At 39.4% G+C, this 14,776-nt stretch overlaps 1 protein-coding gene across 3 annotated transcripts in view; it reads right to left on the bottom strand.

The window, feature by feature from the left end:
• PRR16 (proline rich 16) overlaps nt 1–14,776 on the bottom strand; it is a 187,134-nt gene that overhangs the window by 159,111 nt on the left and 13,247 nt on the right. Inside the window, exon 2 of one of the 3 annotated variants that reach the window (XM_014953457.1) lies at nt 9,778–9,870. The exons of the other annotated variants lie outside the window; for them this stretch is intronic. The gene's annotated coding sequence lies outside the window, so the exon portion shown is untranslated. The remainder of the gene's footprint in view (nt 1–9,777; nt 9,871–14,776) is intronic. 3 annotated transcript variants of the gene reach the window in all.

Genomic DNA, 14,776 nt, shown 5'->3' on the forward strand with positions numbered 1-14,776 from the left:
AAAATATCATCATTCTTGAAAAGAGTTCAGAAAAAGCAACAAACTTTATAACTTGCAGTTTTATTTACTTAGGTTTCAGGAGAACAACAAGATTTTTCATCATGATTAAAATCATAAGGGGCTGCAATTTTAAACCTCTTAAAACATGTGACAATGCCATATGAAGCATTCTAAGCAAGGTTTGTGATACTGACTACTCCATCACCAAGTCGCAAGGACAGTGGAAAGAGATGGCTTGGAAGGGAAAAGTGATATGGTGAGGGGTAAGAGTGATTTTATTTTATTTTATTTCAGTTTTTAAAATGACAAGCATAAAGAAAGGAGAAAGAAGCAGTGGAGAGCAATTAATGCAAATCAAGTGAATGACTCTAGAGATAGAGAATGAGCATATCAGGCACCACTGATAAAAGGCTGGCCCCATGCTCCTGCCTCCCATCCTTTAAGTATTTATAAGCATCAATAAGATCCCCCTTCAGTCTTCTCATCTCCACACTAAAATGACCCAAGTCCCTCAGCCTTTCCTCATAAGAGAAATGTTCTAGTCCCCTAATAATCTCGTAGCCCTTTGCTGTACCCTCTGCAGCAGTTCCCTGTCCTTCTTGAATTGGGGAGCCCAGAACTGGACACAGTGCTGCAGATGTGCCCTCACCAGGGCAGAGCAGAGGGGCAGGATAACCTCCCTTGACCTGCTGGCCACGCTCTTTTAAATGGACCCCAGGATGCCATTGGCCTTTTTGGCCGCAAGGGCACAATACTGGCTCATGGTCATCCCGTTGTGCACCAGGGCTCCCAGGTCTCTCTCTGCAGAGCTGCTTTCCAGCAGGTCAGCCCCCAACCTGTACTGATGTGTGAGATTATTATGCATGGGGTTATTCCTTCCCAGATGCAGCACCCTACACTTGCCCTTGTTGAACTTCATAAAGTTTTCCTTATGAAGTTTTTTTCCACACCCCCATCACAAAATCCTGTGTGTACAAATCAACATCTAAAGTCTTAAAAAGGAAGTACATACAGCAAACTTCCTGGTGTATTCCTCCTCCCCACACACTGAAAGAGAAAACAGCAGAACAGTGGACTTCAGGAGATCTGGAAATGTACAGGAAGATGGCTCTAACATTTAATGAGGTCCACAAATTGAGACCCTGGAACTGAAGGGAGTGTCTTGGACTACATCCAACTGCAGACAATGATCAGGATTTTGTTCTGATGAATGAATTTCTATATGCATCAGCATTCTGCAAAATTCTGTTCATGAATTATGAGTTATGAGAAAAGCCAATCCCATTATTGGTCTCTGTGCTATCCATGTAGCCCAACAGCCAGGTATTAATGGGAGTTCTGGATTAAGTTCTTGTAAGATGTAGAGTAACTTACAAGGAGTGTCATTCCTTGTCCTCAGTGTTACTTGGATTTCTTCCATCTACCTGTTTTGATAGGTGTTTGTTATTTCCCACTCCATGTTTCATGTTTTCCCAGCCCTGGAAAATGGAACTTTTTAGATTTAATCATCTTCCTACCAGTCTTGCACAGGTTACTTATATGATGTTCTTGAACCACCTGTAATAGTTTCCACCACTAGGAGATGAGGGAACCAGACAATTTAGTTACATGCAATGCTGAGGGTAACTTCACACAGATGATGTTTCTGCCATCCCCCATCTATTCCAATTGTTAGCATTCTCCTTCCCCTGGAAGCCTCTTCTCCCAGTGCTGCTTCTGCCCCTTCTTATCTATTTACTTGTCTATGCCTGTATAAATTACTAAGTTACAAAACAAATAAAATGCTTCAATACAAGCTGATTAAAATATCATCATTCTTGAAAAGAGTTCAGAAAAAGCAACAAACTTTATAACTTGCAGTTTTATTTACTTAGGTTTCAGGAGAACAACAAGATTTTTCATCATGATTAAAATCATAAGGGGCTGCAATTTTAAACCTCTTAAAACATGTGACAATGCCATATGAAGCATTCTAAGCAAGGTTTGTGATACTGACTACTCCATCACCAAGTCGCAAGGACAGTGGAAAGAGATGGCTTGGAAGGGAAAAGTGATATGGTGAGGGGTAAGAGTGATTTTATTTTATTTTATTTCAGTTTTTAAAATGACAAGCATAAAGAAAGGAGAAAGAAGCAGTGGAGAGCAATTAATGCAAATCAAGTGAATGACTCTAGAGATAGAGAATGAGCATATACCACATTATAAACACATTATCCTTATACACATACAAACACTAAAAAGATCTTTTTAATGGCTCTCTAAGCAAACATTGCTTCAACCAGGTTTAGCAATTGCTGATGTTTAAATTATTTTTTAAATTAAAACACAGGTTTCTTGCTCCGTAATCATCATTTCATATCATGATGTAATTTATAACTTTAGTTGTACAGGTTGAAATTATTACATATAACATAACATTAAGAACAAAATCCTTACAAATAACAAGCAAAATACAACCATTTTCTCCCTCAATTTTTATCATTTTTTTTACTAGTGGTTAGATAATTATTCCAGTAAACATTTCAAGAAGAAAAGGATGAAAAAGTTTTGTCTGAATTCTGGTAATGTTTCAAAAAGGATCAGGCTTATCCAAGGCATATTTGAGAGTCAAATGCAGCACAAGAGTGAATGTAGGACCCACATACATCTGAGTGAACTCTGCATCAGTCCCAATAGATGGGATAGTTTGCCCATAGCCCACCAAAACACTCTTTTTTTTACCTATCACTGTTATCTTAAGGCCATTCTCATAAACCACCATAATTTGAGCAATACAAACTCTTACTCTCTTTTTAAATCTGCAGGTCTTGTCCATCAAGGAATCTTCTACAGATGAAGACCTGATATTTTACCCTGTAGCCAATGGGAAATACTGAAGCCACAGTGGGGTTTGCAGCCAAAAACATTAGTGTTCAGCCTAACTCATTACCACAGAGAAGACATGGCATATTGGTTTATGAAGTATTATGAAAGATGAGCGTTACATTAAAATGCCAATGAACTGTAACAAACTCTCAACAGAAGGGTGATGTCAGAGGATGCCAATATCGTTTCAGTCCAACTGCAATGACACACTCATCTTTTAACATGATTTAAAGTTTATTATCTTACACAGATCTTGTCTTTCTGAGACCATTCATACAGCAATTTCTTCTTTTTATTTTAAGCACAACATGAATACATAATGAGAGAGTGAGCCACAGAACAAGTAAATCCTGGAAACCTTTAGAAACAGTCACTGGCAGATTCAGTGCATTTAAATCCTAGCACTCTTGTATATTTATTCAGCACGGTCGTGAGGCTTCATTCCAAAAGCTCTGAGTACAGTGGACAATCCCTACAGATGTGTCTGTTCAGTAACACACTGTGTAGAAACACGATGCATTCGAACAAGACAAAGCAATGTGTTAATGTGTTATTTGTATAAACTCTCTGTTCAGTGAGGGAGCAGGTTCTAAATGGTATCATTTAAAAAGCAGACAGTGATGGTATAAAGCTACAGAATACAGTCTTGCACGTGCGGTAATGCTACTATTTATCTGGAAGACAGATCTGACGGATGCTGTAAGAGCAAACTTTCAGACTCCTGGAAGAAAAAAAATGGCAATAATTATCCATAAAAGCTTAGTGGAAAATTTTCTTCCATTGGTTCTATTAAAAAGTAATTAGCACCTGTGCAACTGCCAAAAATTGGCAATTAACATTGCTACATAGAAGAACACTGGCACTTAATCTGGTTAGTGTTCTCAAGGAACCCTCTAATGCACTAATGCTATCTGTCTATCCATCTATCTTGGGTACTTACGTGGTCCCTATTACCATAATATATAGGCATTTTACAGTCTTCAGTGCAGTTATTTTTACAACACCCTGGTGAGGTCAGGGAAATACAGTCAAACCAAGTGCACAGATGTGAAGTTAAGTTTAGGCTATAATGTTACACAGCATTTCATTTTCAAAATCCTTTGTCAGGAGGTATTTCCAGGTGCACTATACTTGTAATAAAACTTACAACTAGGTCAACCAAGGAAAAATAATTAACTTTGGGGTTTCGTTTCAAATCTAAAATCAATTTCAGATGTTCAAATGGTTTTCAAAAAGAATTTACTGCGGTCCAAGTTTAAAGCGTGAACCAGGGCTTGTTTGGATGTTTGCTGCAACAATAATCCCCAATTCCCATTGAATTTAAAACTAATTCTCATTCAGCTATTGACTCTACAAAGGTGGTCTTTCTAGCACCTGAACAGATGCACATTCAGTGGAAGGACAAGGAGACTTCAGCAAGAAAGCTGACAAATGGGCCGTAAATATACCAGACCTTCAACACTGTCGCAATCGCATCTAGACAACTGACTACAAGAAACCACATCAAAAACAAAGCAAAACAAAACAAAACAAACAAAAAACCCAACAAAAAAACAGGTAAGAGACTGTACTTGTATATGGGTGTACATACAGAACAGATAGCAGTATACTCAAATAAAAATTGTGCCTCTTTTTTGCTTAAAATGTCTTAACCTAAAACCACACGAGCTATACATAAAAATCAACAAAAGCCCAGTATCAACTTCTTTCAGTTTCAACTGCTGACTTGGGCATAATTTTAGCTACATGTAACCTAGCAATTTGTCACCTCTAAATATAACAAAAACGTCAAAAAAATTCCCCTCTTCTGACTCTCCAAGTTGTGATGAGCCTTTCAACATATGTGAAACTAAATACATCACTGACTTCGGGTTTATGCTGCAACACAGTTCAGGAATGAAAAACATTTTGGAGCCATAGCTGAACAGTGTCTCCCCTAATGGTGTGTTATGCCAGAGGCTGTATTGCCTTTATAAGAAAAAATAAAATGCTAACAATATCCAGTGAAAAAAATAAGGGAACACCAGAGATAGAAAGAGTGAGTACTGTAAAAGATTCCTATCTTAATTTTCAGCGTCCTTTTACAACATGAAAAGTACACTACAAGAAAGTTAAATGTGCCACGGAAACAAAGTAGAGTGTATTGCATAGTTCACCTATAGGAAGACCTTTCTTTTCGCAATATGCTTAGGTTTTTATGGATTTCAATTTACAATTTTAAAAAGCATCTACCCTAGTTCCTTGATGGCTTTAATTAAAATTCCAGCGAAAAAATGTAAGCAGTCTATTTTCACAGTCCATATTTTAATGAAAAGCAAGCAAATTCCACTTTCTTTCTTGATTTCCTTTAAACAAACAAACAAAAACCAAAAAACAACAACAACTTTCTTCTGAAAGTTAGGGAATAAAAGACTCTGAGTTTCATATCTTTAAAGGTGATTATTGATCAAGCTAGCATGGTAAAAAGAGTGCACATTCCTTCAAATGCGTAACTAATTTTTAAATGAAAATAATTTAGATTACCTTTGAGCAAAAAGATAAAACAGGAACTGAAATTTAAACCAGGAGATTTACAGAAATCTAGACTGAATGAGAGAAAGTAATATTTCATATAATCTAATTTAAATTTAAAATTAATGTTTACAGTTCCTTTAATCAATCCCAAGTCACAGGAGATAGGACAAGGGGTCCCTTGGGAGATGGTCCTCGAGGGCAAGGGTGCCCAGGAAAGCTGGTCATTCTTCAAGGAGGCACTCTTAAAGGCGCAAGATAAAGCTATTCCCAAGTCCCTAAAATCAAGCAGGAAGGGAAGAAGACCAGCCTGGCTAAATAGAGAGCTTCGGCTGGAACTCAGGAACAAAAAGAAGGCTTATAATCTCTGGAAAAAGGGCCTGGCAGATAAGGAGAAATACCATGAAGCGGTGAGGATATGCAGGGGGAAAATTAGAAGGGCCAAGGCTCAAGTGGAGCTCATCTTGGCCACCAATATTAACAATAACAAAAAGGGGTTTTTTCAGTATGTTAACAGCAAGAGAAAGGTTAGGGATAATGTGGGCCCACTGATGGATGAGGTGGGCACCCTAGTAGTGGAAGACACGGAGAAAGCAGAGTTGCTGAATGCCTTCTTTTCTTCAGTCTTCACTGTTAGGACTACCCCTCATGAATCTGTGGCCTTAGAGGCAAGGGGGATGGTATGGAGAGAGGAAATTTTTCCTCTAGTAGAGGAGGGCCAGGTTCGGGACCACTTGGCCAAACTGGACATTCATAAGTCCATGGGGCCTGATGGGTTGCACCCACGAGTGCTGAGGGAGCTGGCAGACGTTATCGCTGGACCACTCTCGATCATCTTTGAGAAGTCGTGGAGAACAGGAGAGGTGCCTGAGGACTGGAGGAAGGCCAACATCACTCCAGTCTTCAAAAAGGGCAAGAAGGAGGACCCTGGGAACTACAGACCAGTTAGTCTCACCTCTGTCCCTGGGAAGGTGATGGAGAGACTCATACTAGATGTCATCTCCAAACAAGTTGAAGAGTGGGGGGTTATTGGAAGTGGGCAACACGGGTTTACCAAGGGTAAATCATGTATGACCAATCTGATAGCCTTCTATGATGCCATAACCGGTTGGTTGGATGAGGGGAGGGCAGCAGATGTCATCTACCTTGACTTCAGCAAGGCTTTTGACACTGTCTCCCATAACATCCTCATTGGGAAACTGAGGCAGTATGGGCTGGATGAGGGGACAGTGAGGTGGATTGAGAACTGGCTGTGTGACAGGACCCAAAGGGTAATTATTAATGGAGCAGGTTCAAGTTGGAAGCCTGTAACCAGTGGAGTCCCCCAGGGGTCAATACTTGGACCCGTGCTGTTTAATATATTCATCAGTGACCTGGACGAGGGGACAGAGTGTATCCTCAGCAAGTTTGCTGATGATACCAAACTGGGAGGAGTGGCTGACACCCCGGAGGGCTGTGCTGCCATCCAGCGAGACTTGGACAGGCTGGAGGGCTGGGCAAAGAAGAACCTCATGAGGTTCAACAGGGAAAAGTGTAGGGTCCTGCACCTGGGGAAGAAAAATGTCAGGTACCAGTATAGGTTAGGGGTGGACCCGCTAGAGGCAACTACTGAAGAGAAAGATCTAGGGGTCCTGGTGGACAGTAAAATGACAATGAGTAAACAGTGTGCTCTTGCGGCCAGGAAGGCCAATGGTATCTTGGGTTGTATAGGGAAGAGTGTAGCCAGCAGGTCAAGGGAAGTCATTCTCCCCCTCTACTCTGCACTGGTGAGGCCACAACTGGAGTACTGTGTCCAGTTCTGGGCTCCCCAGTTCAAGAGGGACAGGGAACTACTAGAAAGAGTCCAGCGTAGGGCTACAAAGATGATTCAAGGATTGGAGCATCTCCCTTATGAGGAGAGACTGAGAGAGCTGGGACTCTTTAGTCTGGAGAAGAGAAGGCTGAGGGGAGACCTTATCAACGCCTACAAGTATCTCAAGGGAGGGTTGAAGGAGGAGGGAGCCAGACTCTTTTCAGTGGTTCCCACCGAGAGGACGAGGGGCAACGGGCACAAGTTGGAACATAAGAGGTTCCACTCAAATATGAGGAGAAACTTCTTCACGGTGAGGGTGACAGAGCCCTGGAACAGGCTGCCCTGGGAGGTTGTGGAGTCCCCTTCCTTGGAGATTTTCAAAACCCGCCTGGATGCAGTCCTGAGTAACGTGCTCTGACAAGCTCTAGGCAATCCTGCTTCGGCAGGGGAGCTGGACTAGATGATCTCTATGGTCCCTTCCAACTCTAGAAATTCAGTGAAATTCAGTGAAATTCAGTGAAAGGGGAAATGGCCTCAAGCTGCACCAGGGGAGGTTTAGATTGGGTATTAGGAAACATTTCTTCATAGAAAGGGTTATCCAGCATTGCAATAGGCTGCCCAGGGAAGTGGTTGAGGCACCATCCCTGGAGGTGTTCAAAAGACAGGTTGACATGGTCCTCAAGAATACGGTTTAGTGATTTTTTTATTGCTTATTTCTTATTTATTTTTTTGTCAGAGTTAGGTTGATGGTTGGACCAGATGATCTTTAAGGTCCCTTCCAACCTAGACGATTCTATGATTCTAATCATAAGAAGAAATATTGACTCCACAAATCCTGAAATACCTTTTAAATAGCTAGATGTGTATACTTGACACCTTTGTGATCAGTGAGCACTACACGACTGTTAGAATATCCTGCTGCAAATGGTTCTGCAAAAGAGATACTGAGAAAAACAGAATAATGAAAATACAAGGCTGAAACCTCCTCCCAAAACCACTCAGCTTTTTGGTGGTATTTTCTCCTTTAATGCATGCAAATTTTGATAGCACAGCTGAAAACAGTTAACAGATAGACATGCTGTTACACTTTATAATTCAGTTAGTTAATTTCAGCTAGCTGTTGATTCATTATGCATAAACCATCTCAGAACTTACCATTTTTAGCAGCCTCATTTCAGTCAGGGATTTGGTTTTAGATGTTCGTTTCCATACATATGTTTCAGTTTTCCTGGACCACATAAATTAACGCAAAGTTTGCATCCATTTAGTGCCCTTTCTACTAAAGTCTAAAGACTAAAAATTAGGGTAAAAATTAGGGCTACTGGGGCAAAATAGCCCCTAAAATTTCCGTTAGAGCCCCTAGCAAATATACTATATGGTCCAGACTTGGATTGTACAGTACTTTTAACTTAAGTCTCACCTGACTGAATGGAAAAGGACAAGCTGGCCTGAGGCTATACCAATTTGATTTGGTAAAAGAGCCCTAGAATACTGTGTTGGAAGGTATAAAAGCAACAGAGACTTAAAAAAAAAAGACAGGGGGCTGAAGGCAGAGATGATCCAGCAGCTAATTCAACAAATGAGTTTCAATAATACCCTGATTCTAACTATGCCTCTGCCACATGGCTAGGTGATACCAGAGGAAACCACTGCTGTCAAAATACCTTGCATGTATAATCCTTATTTTCTGACCTGAAATACTTAGTTCTGATTTGCCAAAGATAAACCTATTACAGCTAGAGTTTAATAGTGGAGCTATGAAGTCCTTGATACACTGAAAAATGAGGTTTCTACTGTATAGCATTGGGCACCCTCCAGTCTTGTATCTGCAAACTGGAGATAATACCCCCTCACCTCATAAATGTATTATGAAAATAAATTCATTAAACATTTATGAGACTTTCCAGGACAATAATGACACTTACCACAAAAATCAGTTCTTAATTCAGAAAAGCTCTGAACATCATGCTATGTATAACACATGGGCTACCACACCGAACAATTGTAACGACATAGTATCACACAGCTAATTATATAGCAAGTATGAACCATCATAACATACTCTAAGCAAGTCAGAGTCTCACATAAAACCATTCTGGGAATGACACTGAAAACTGCACCAAAACAAATACAGAAAACATTTTAAGAATACACACCCTAAGTTTGTTGCATCTCCTAATTTAAAAGCAAACCGAAACAGCGGAAAAGATCAGTTCCATCATTTGGCACTATACTGATGGTTGACTCATGTAGATCACTGTAAGACCACTAGCACACAAAGAAACAAGATAATTGACAACTACGACATGAAAGATCTGAAGGAGCAATGGACCATTTACTAGAGGGTTTCACACAATTAGAGATGAAGCTGCAAGAGAGTCCAAGACCCTGGGAGACTTCACCCAGCACTCTGAAGAAAAGGGACCTCAGGACATATTCTCTCGAAACTCTCAAACCTGGCATCTTCTTCCCAGAGCACATCTCTGATCACAGCCTTATCATCATATCTGTTTTTTATTTACGGTCACTTTCCCATCCCCCTCTGCCAACCTCTCCTTATGCAAAGGTAAATTTGTGCATGCAGTTTATGTGCACGGCAGCATCCTCACCTGAGTTTACGTTCCACCTGCTATTTAACCTTCACCTTTCATTTCAGGTATTCATCTCTCCACCAAGTTACCTCAGCAGAGTGGCATAGTTTACTTAGGGAAGAAGAAAAAAGAAGAAAGACTCATAAGTTGGAGTCCTGGAATCAGACTTGTTACAGCAGTTCATTTGGGGCATCTACATCCACTGGTCATGTCATACAGGCTTTCATGATAAAAAAACCAACAACTACAGCAAACACTAGACTCCTTTGCAAAAGCAGAGAAAAGAAAGGCAGAAAAAAAGCTTTCAAGCATGAAGATGGCAAACATGATCAAAACAATGACGTTTTCCTACGCTTATTGCTCTGAAGTAGGTCAACCAGTTAGTCTAAAATAAAGTTTTTTAAAACAATAATACCACCATGATGCAGAACTCAGCATTGACATTTTCTGTCTGAACTATTTAGCCTTAACAAAAAAGTTTCAAACTACTGAAGATGGTATTTTATAATGGGAACCACCTGGCAAGCCAGTGATGTGTTACACAATCTGTAACATTATGTTTGTCTGCAAAGCAAACCAAAGGAAAATTAGTTGAATAAAACCAAGTAAACTCTTCAGAATGGCATTTTATGCCTTTGAAAATGTACCCAGTCATTTTGGACCGTGATCCTTTTACTTTAACATATAGCATGCTATAGCAAGTTAGTCCTTCAGACATTATTTTACTTCACCGATAAGAGGAGGTTTGTAACAACATGCAAAGACAAATGCTTCATGTCACTCACTCATAAAAGAACAGCACTTAAATTGCTATCTTCAGCTGCCATTGCTCTTGCTTTTAATTGGGTATCCTGATACAACATTTCCCAGAGCCTCACCAGAAATCTACTGACTGGAGAGAGGGGAGGGGGAAAAATCTGCTAGAGACAACTCTCCAGTTCCAGCAGGGTGTACTCCATGGCCACGGCTTCACAAAGGACAAAACCTAACCCTGAAGGAAGACAGGAAACATTGAGAAAGTTCACTCAACTGCTGAGAGAATTAGGGGGTTCGCACACGACAAAACAGGCCAGGACACCTAAGGTAGTTAATTAGAGGCATCACTTTTTCTTAGAGCAAGGACAGAATTTAATAATATACATAAGCCTTCGTTTCCTTTAAGACATAGTAACAGAGAAGAAGAGGAAAAGATATTTTGAAATATGTGTGGAAAATAATCATGATCTGAGAAAACAGGCAGAGAAAAAAACAGAACGAGAATATATGATCTGAACCAAGCACAACACAAAAATACTATGATGTTCTAACATTCAAGGAATAAAATATTAACAACAAAAACCCCCAAAGAAACAGAAACATGCTTAAGTCTATCAATAACAACAGGAGACTGCCACGGGGGAAAAGACACAGTGGACATACACCTTCATGAAAGTAATGTAATTTAAGGTGACTAAAAGGAAGCTTTTCCAGGAGGTGGAATAAAAAATAAAACTAAGATTAGCAAGGGTAAAGAATAGCAAGGATAAATTTCAGTGAAAATTCCTGCTGAAGTTGTATTCCTGACATTTCAGATTTCCTTGCCAGACCACACAGACATTACTCAGACTCTGAAGACCAACATCAGTTTCCTTCACTTTGCGTTTTGCCTTTTTCAGCTCATGTCTTTGTAGTCTCAAATTCTGCCATTTAAATTATTGTAAGAATAATTTAATAACACTACAGTGTTGTAACTAGTTCCACAAAACTATTTGGTTACTACTTGTCTACAAACCTATAGGACCAACTAAACTCGCAGAATCTACTTCATTGTCCAGTAAACCACTCATTTGCTGGCATTTGCACTTCCGATCTTCTCCTAGCTCAAGTACACCCAGTAATACATATGCAACTTTGCTATCATTAACGGTAATACAGAAGCATTCCTGAGGCTGAAACCAGAAACATCCTTCTCAACTAGTCACTGTTTCAGTAAGAAATTATACCATTTCAGACCTTTCAGGCCCTGTAGAAAAAGCAATGATGGGATCTGCCTATAAGGAGAGTAGAGTAACACAGTTTAAAATAAAAAAAATAAATAAACAAACAGAACTAGGTCTTGAATTTAAAAAAAACAGATGTTGACAGAATACAAGGGACTTACTAGCAAGGTTAACTGAGAAGCTCATGAATCTGGATACAGAGAAGGACTACAATTTATTCAGGTAAAAGTAAAAAAATCAATCAGAAGTCTCTCAGCCCTTCACTTGCAGAACTAATTTGGTGAGAAAGTACCTCAAAGAGCACACAGAAATCAACAGACCACCAAAACTTCATTAAAATAATAACTGTAAGGAAGAATTTATTTTTAAAGAGATAATTAACAACCTGAATTAGACTTTGCAACTGCACGTACCGAAAGATTCTTCAGTTTTCCTGAAGAAGAGTAAGGGATATGGTTACCAGTATACTGGCAGCCTTCAAATTTTTATTTGGATTAGCTTTCAAGAGTGCTGGTTAAACTATTTTATTCCTACACTGAATATCAGTTATGCCCATTCAGCAGCAAGATGTACAATGGAAACCAAACTCCAAGCATCAGCGACAGAAGTGAAAGCCCAGAAACTTAATGCACTGAGGTTAGCAGCATGGGATGACCTCAGCTGTGCTGCTCTAGAAATGCTGGCAGTTACCTCCAGGGCCAGTAGCAAGACTTTTTAATCTTGACAGTCAAATGAGACACCAGGTGGTGGAGAAAAAGTATTATATTACATTTATATTTATATCTAAATGGAAGAATGGCAGCTACAGGCTGATCAACCCAAAATGAAATCCCTTAACTTTGGAAATGCCTGTAAGAATGGAATAAAGACAGTAAATAAAATAGGCTAAGCTATGACAATGAAACTGCATAAAAATGGCCATGCTGGATGAGATCAAGACTTTATTTAGCCTATCATCTTGTCTCCAACAGTGATCAAAAACAGCTGCTTAAAGATTGCAATGAATAGTCTCCTTAAGCACCCTCCCAGACTATAACCACCTGAGGCCCAGGGTTTTCTCTAAGACATGTGCTTCATTCTACACATCTAGTTGGTTTCTAGGCTTTTCTGTGCATTTAGAAAGCTCCCTCTCATTAACTTTGTCCGCTATCATCTTCAATAAAGGAAAACTCATATTCTTCATAACGTATATTAGCAATATGTTCCACAATTTAAGTATACACTGCTTGAAAAGCCACCTTTGATTGATTGCTGATTACTTTATAGTTTCCTGGTTTTCTAGATGCACAGAAAGCAGCAGTTTTGGGTCAGGAGGAAACAGCAATCAAACTCCTTAACCAGACTGTGTCTTTTGTCATACAATATTTTTATTAATTACCCTGTCAAAAATGTTCTAAGTGCTCTGAGGAAACCTGCTGATCAAGCAGAGCTAGGAGGCAATACACAGGGTATGAAGTAAATCTTACAGACACTTTGGAGTGGAATAAAACTCCCATTGTGTGATATGCAAGATTATAACCATGAGAACAAACTAAATAGTTTTGTTATACCGACTGGAAGTTCATTAATTCATAGACCTGTGTACACTCCATGCACAAGGTAATCACAGCATGGCTGTCAGCTGCCAATCTGACACCAAAACGGAAATGCAACTTCAGGATGTAAAAAAACCAGACAGTTTCAATAAAGATAGGCCACACTCAGTGACGTTCTGGTGAGACCTCACCTACAGTATTGTACACATTTCTATGAAGATTAACTCAATCAAAATAGACATAGAAAAGCTCTCTGTTTCATCAAAGGGACAGTCTATCAAATTAATAAAAGGAGTAGGACTTTCTTTACTAATGTACCAACACAAGTACAAGCAGGGGAAATATTCAAGATCTACCTGAGCTGAGTGGCAACACTGGCAAAAAAAAACCTGGGGGCTTAAAAAAAATATAAAAAAAAAATTAAAAGATTCCAAGTTGTTACATTAATTGTTATAAAATAATAGGAAGTAGAGAATAAGAGAATAACAAAAGAAACTGATAACGTTTAAAATGGAGCGTGGTAAACTCACAATGAAATATGTGATCTGCCTCCAACAGGAGGGTGCCAGATTCAGAGACATAGTTTGCTCTTTCCAGTCATCTATACTTAAATAAAAACATAGACCACCACACAGAAAAGTCATGGTATTTCAGATAATATAAACTGAGTTTAAGGCTGGAATGTCTTTTGCTCCAATTTAATTTTCCTTTTCTAACTCACAAAACTGTGAGGCAAAGCTTTTTTACCCCACCATCTGCCTTCCTTCACCATCAGCATCTCTCCCTTTTCTTCCTTTCCCTCTTCCTGCATTTTCTCCAAGTTCTTCATTCTATGTCAATGGTATCAGCTCCTGTGACATCCTGAAGTTTGACCAAGAAATAAAAAAAAAATCACAAATAATTCTTATTCCTACTTTCCATAGTTATCATTTTCTTCACACTTCCAGTGAAAATTACCAGTCTTGTTACACAAGGAAAGGATGAGCAGCAAAGGTCCAAGAGCAGTCTGCAAATCAAGATAACACTGTGTCAGCATTCATCCAGGACATATTCCTTGGAGAATAACACCACAGAACCTTTCTAAAAGGGAAATTGTTAAATTCTTGATGAAAACAATGCAACACGTTTGCCTTCTCAATTAGGAAAGTAAACTATTCATTTTCAAGATTTCTTTCCTGATAATGTACACACTGCAATGATACAAAGGACACACCACTATCTCCTACTTGGCCTGTGAGTCTCTACAGATCTTTTACAGTTTCATTATTCCTCAGTTGTGGTTCAGAAAGCACTAAGGTAATTTGTTGCCCTTTGATGTCCTCAATGAAAACCATCCCTTCAGAGAAACCTGTTTCTATAGAGATAGAAACAAGATGTGCTTCCTAAAACAAAGGAGGATGCCACACATGCATGAACTGAGAAAATTATGTAAAGTGCATGTCTATGTCATAGGCGACCAACAAGATCTGCAAGTAGTCTACCCCCAAGACCACAAAGCTCTGT

Source organism: Calidris pugnax, unplaced genomic scaffold (genome assembly GCF_001431845.1).
Source record: "Calidris pugnax isolate Ruff unplaced genomic scaffold, ASM143184v1 scaffold209, whole genome shotgun sequence".
Lineage (NCBI taxonomy): Eukaryota > Metazoa > Chordata > Aves > Charadriiformes > Scolopacidae > Calidris > Calidris pugnax.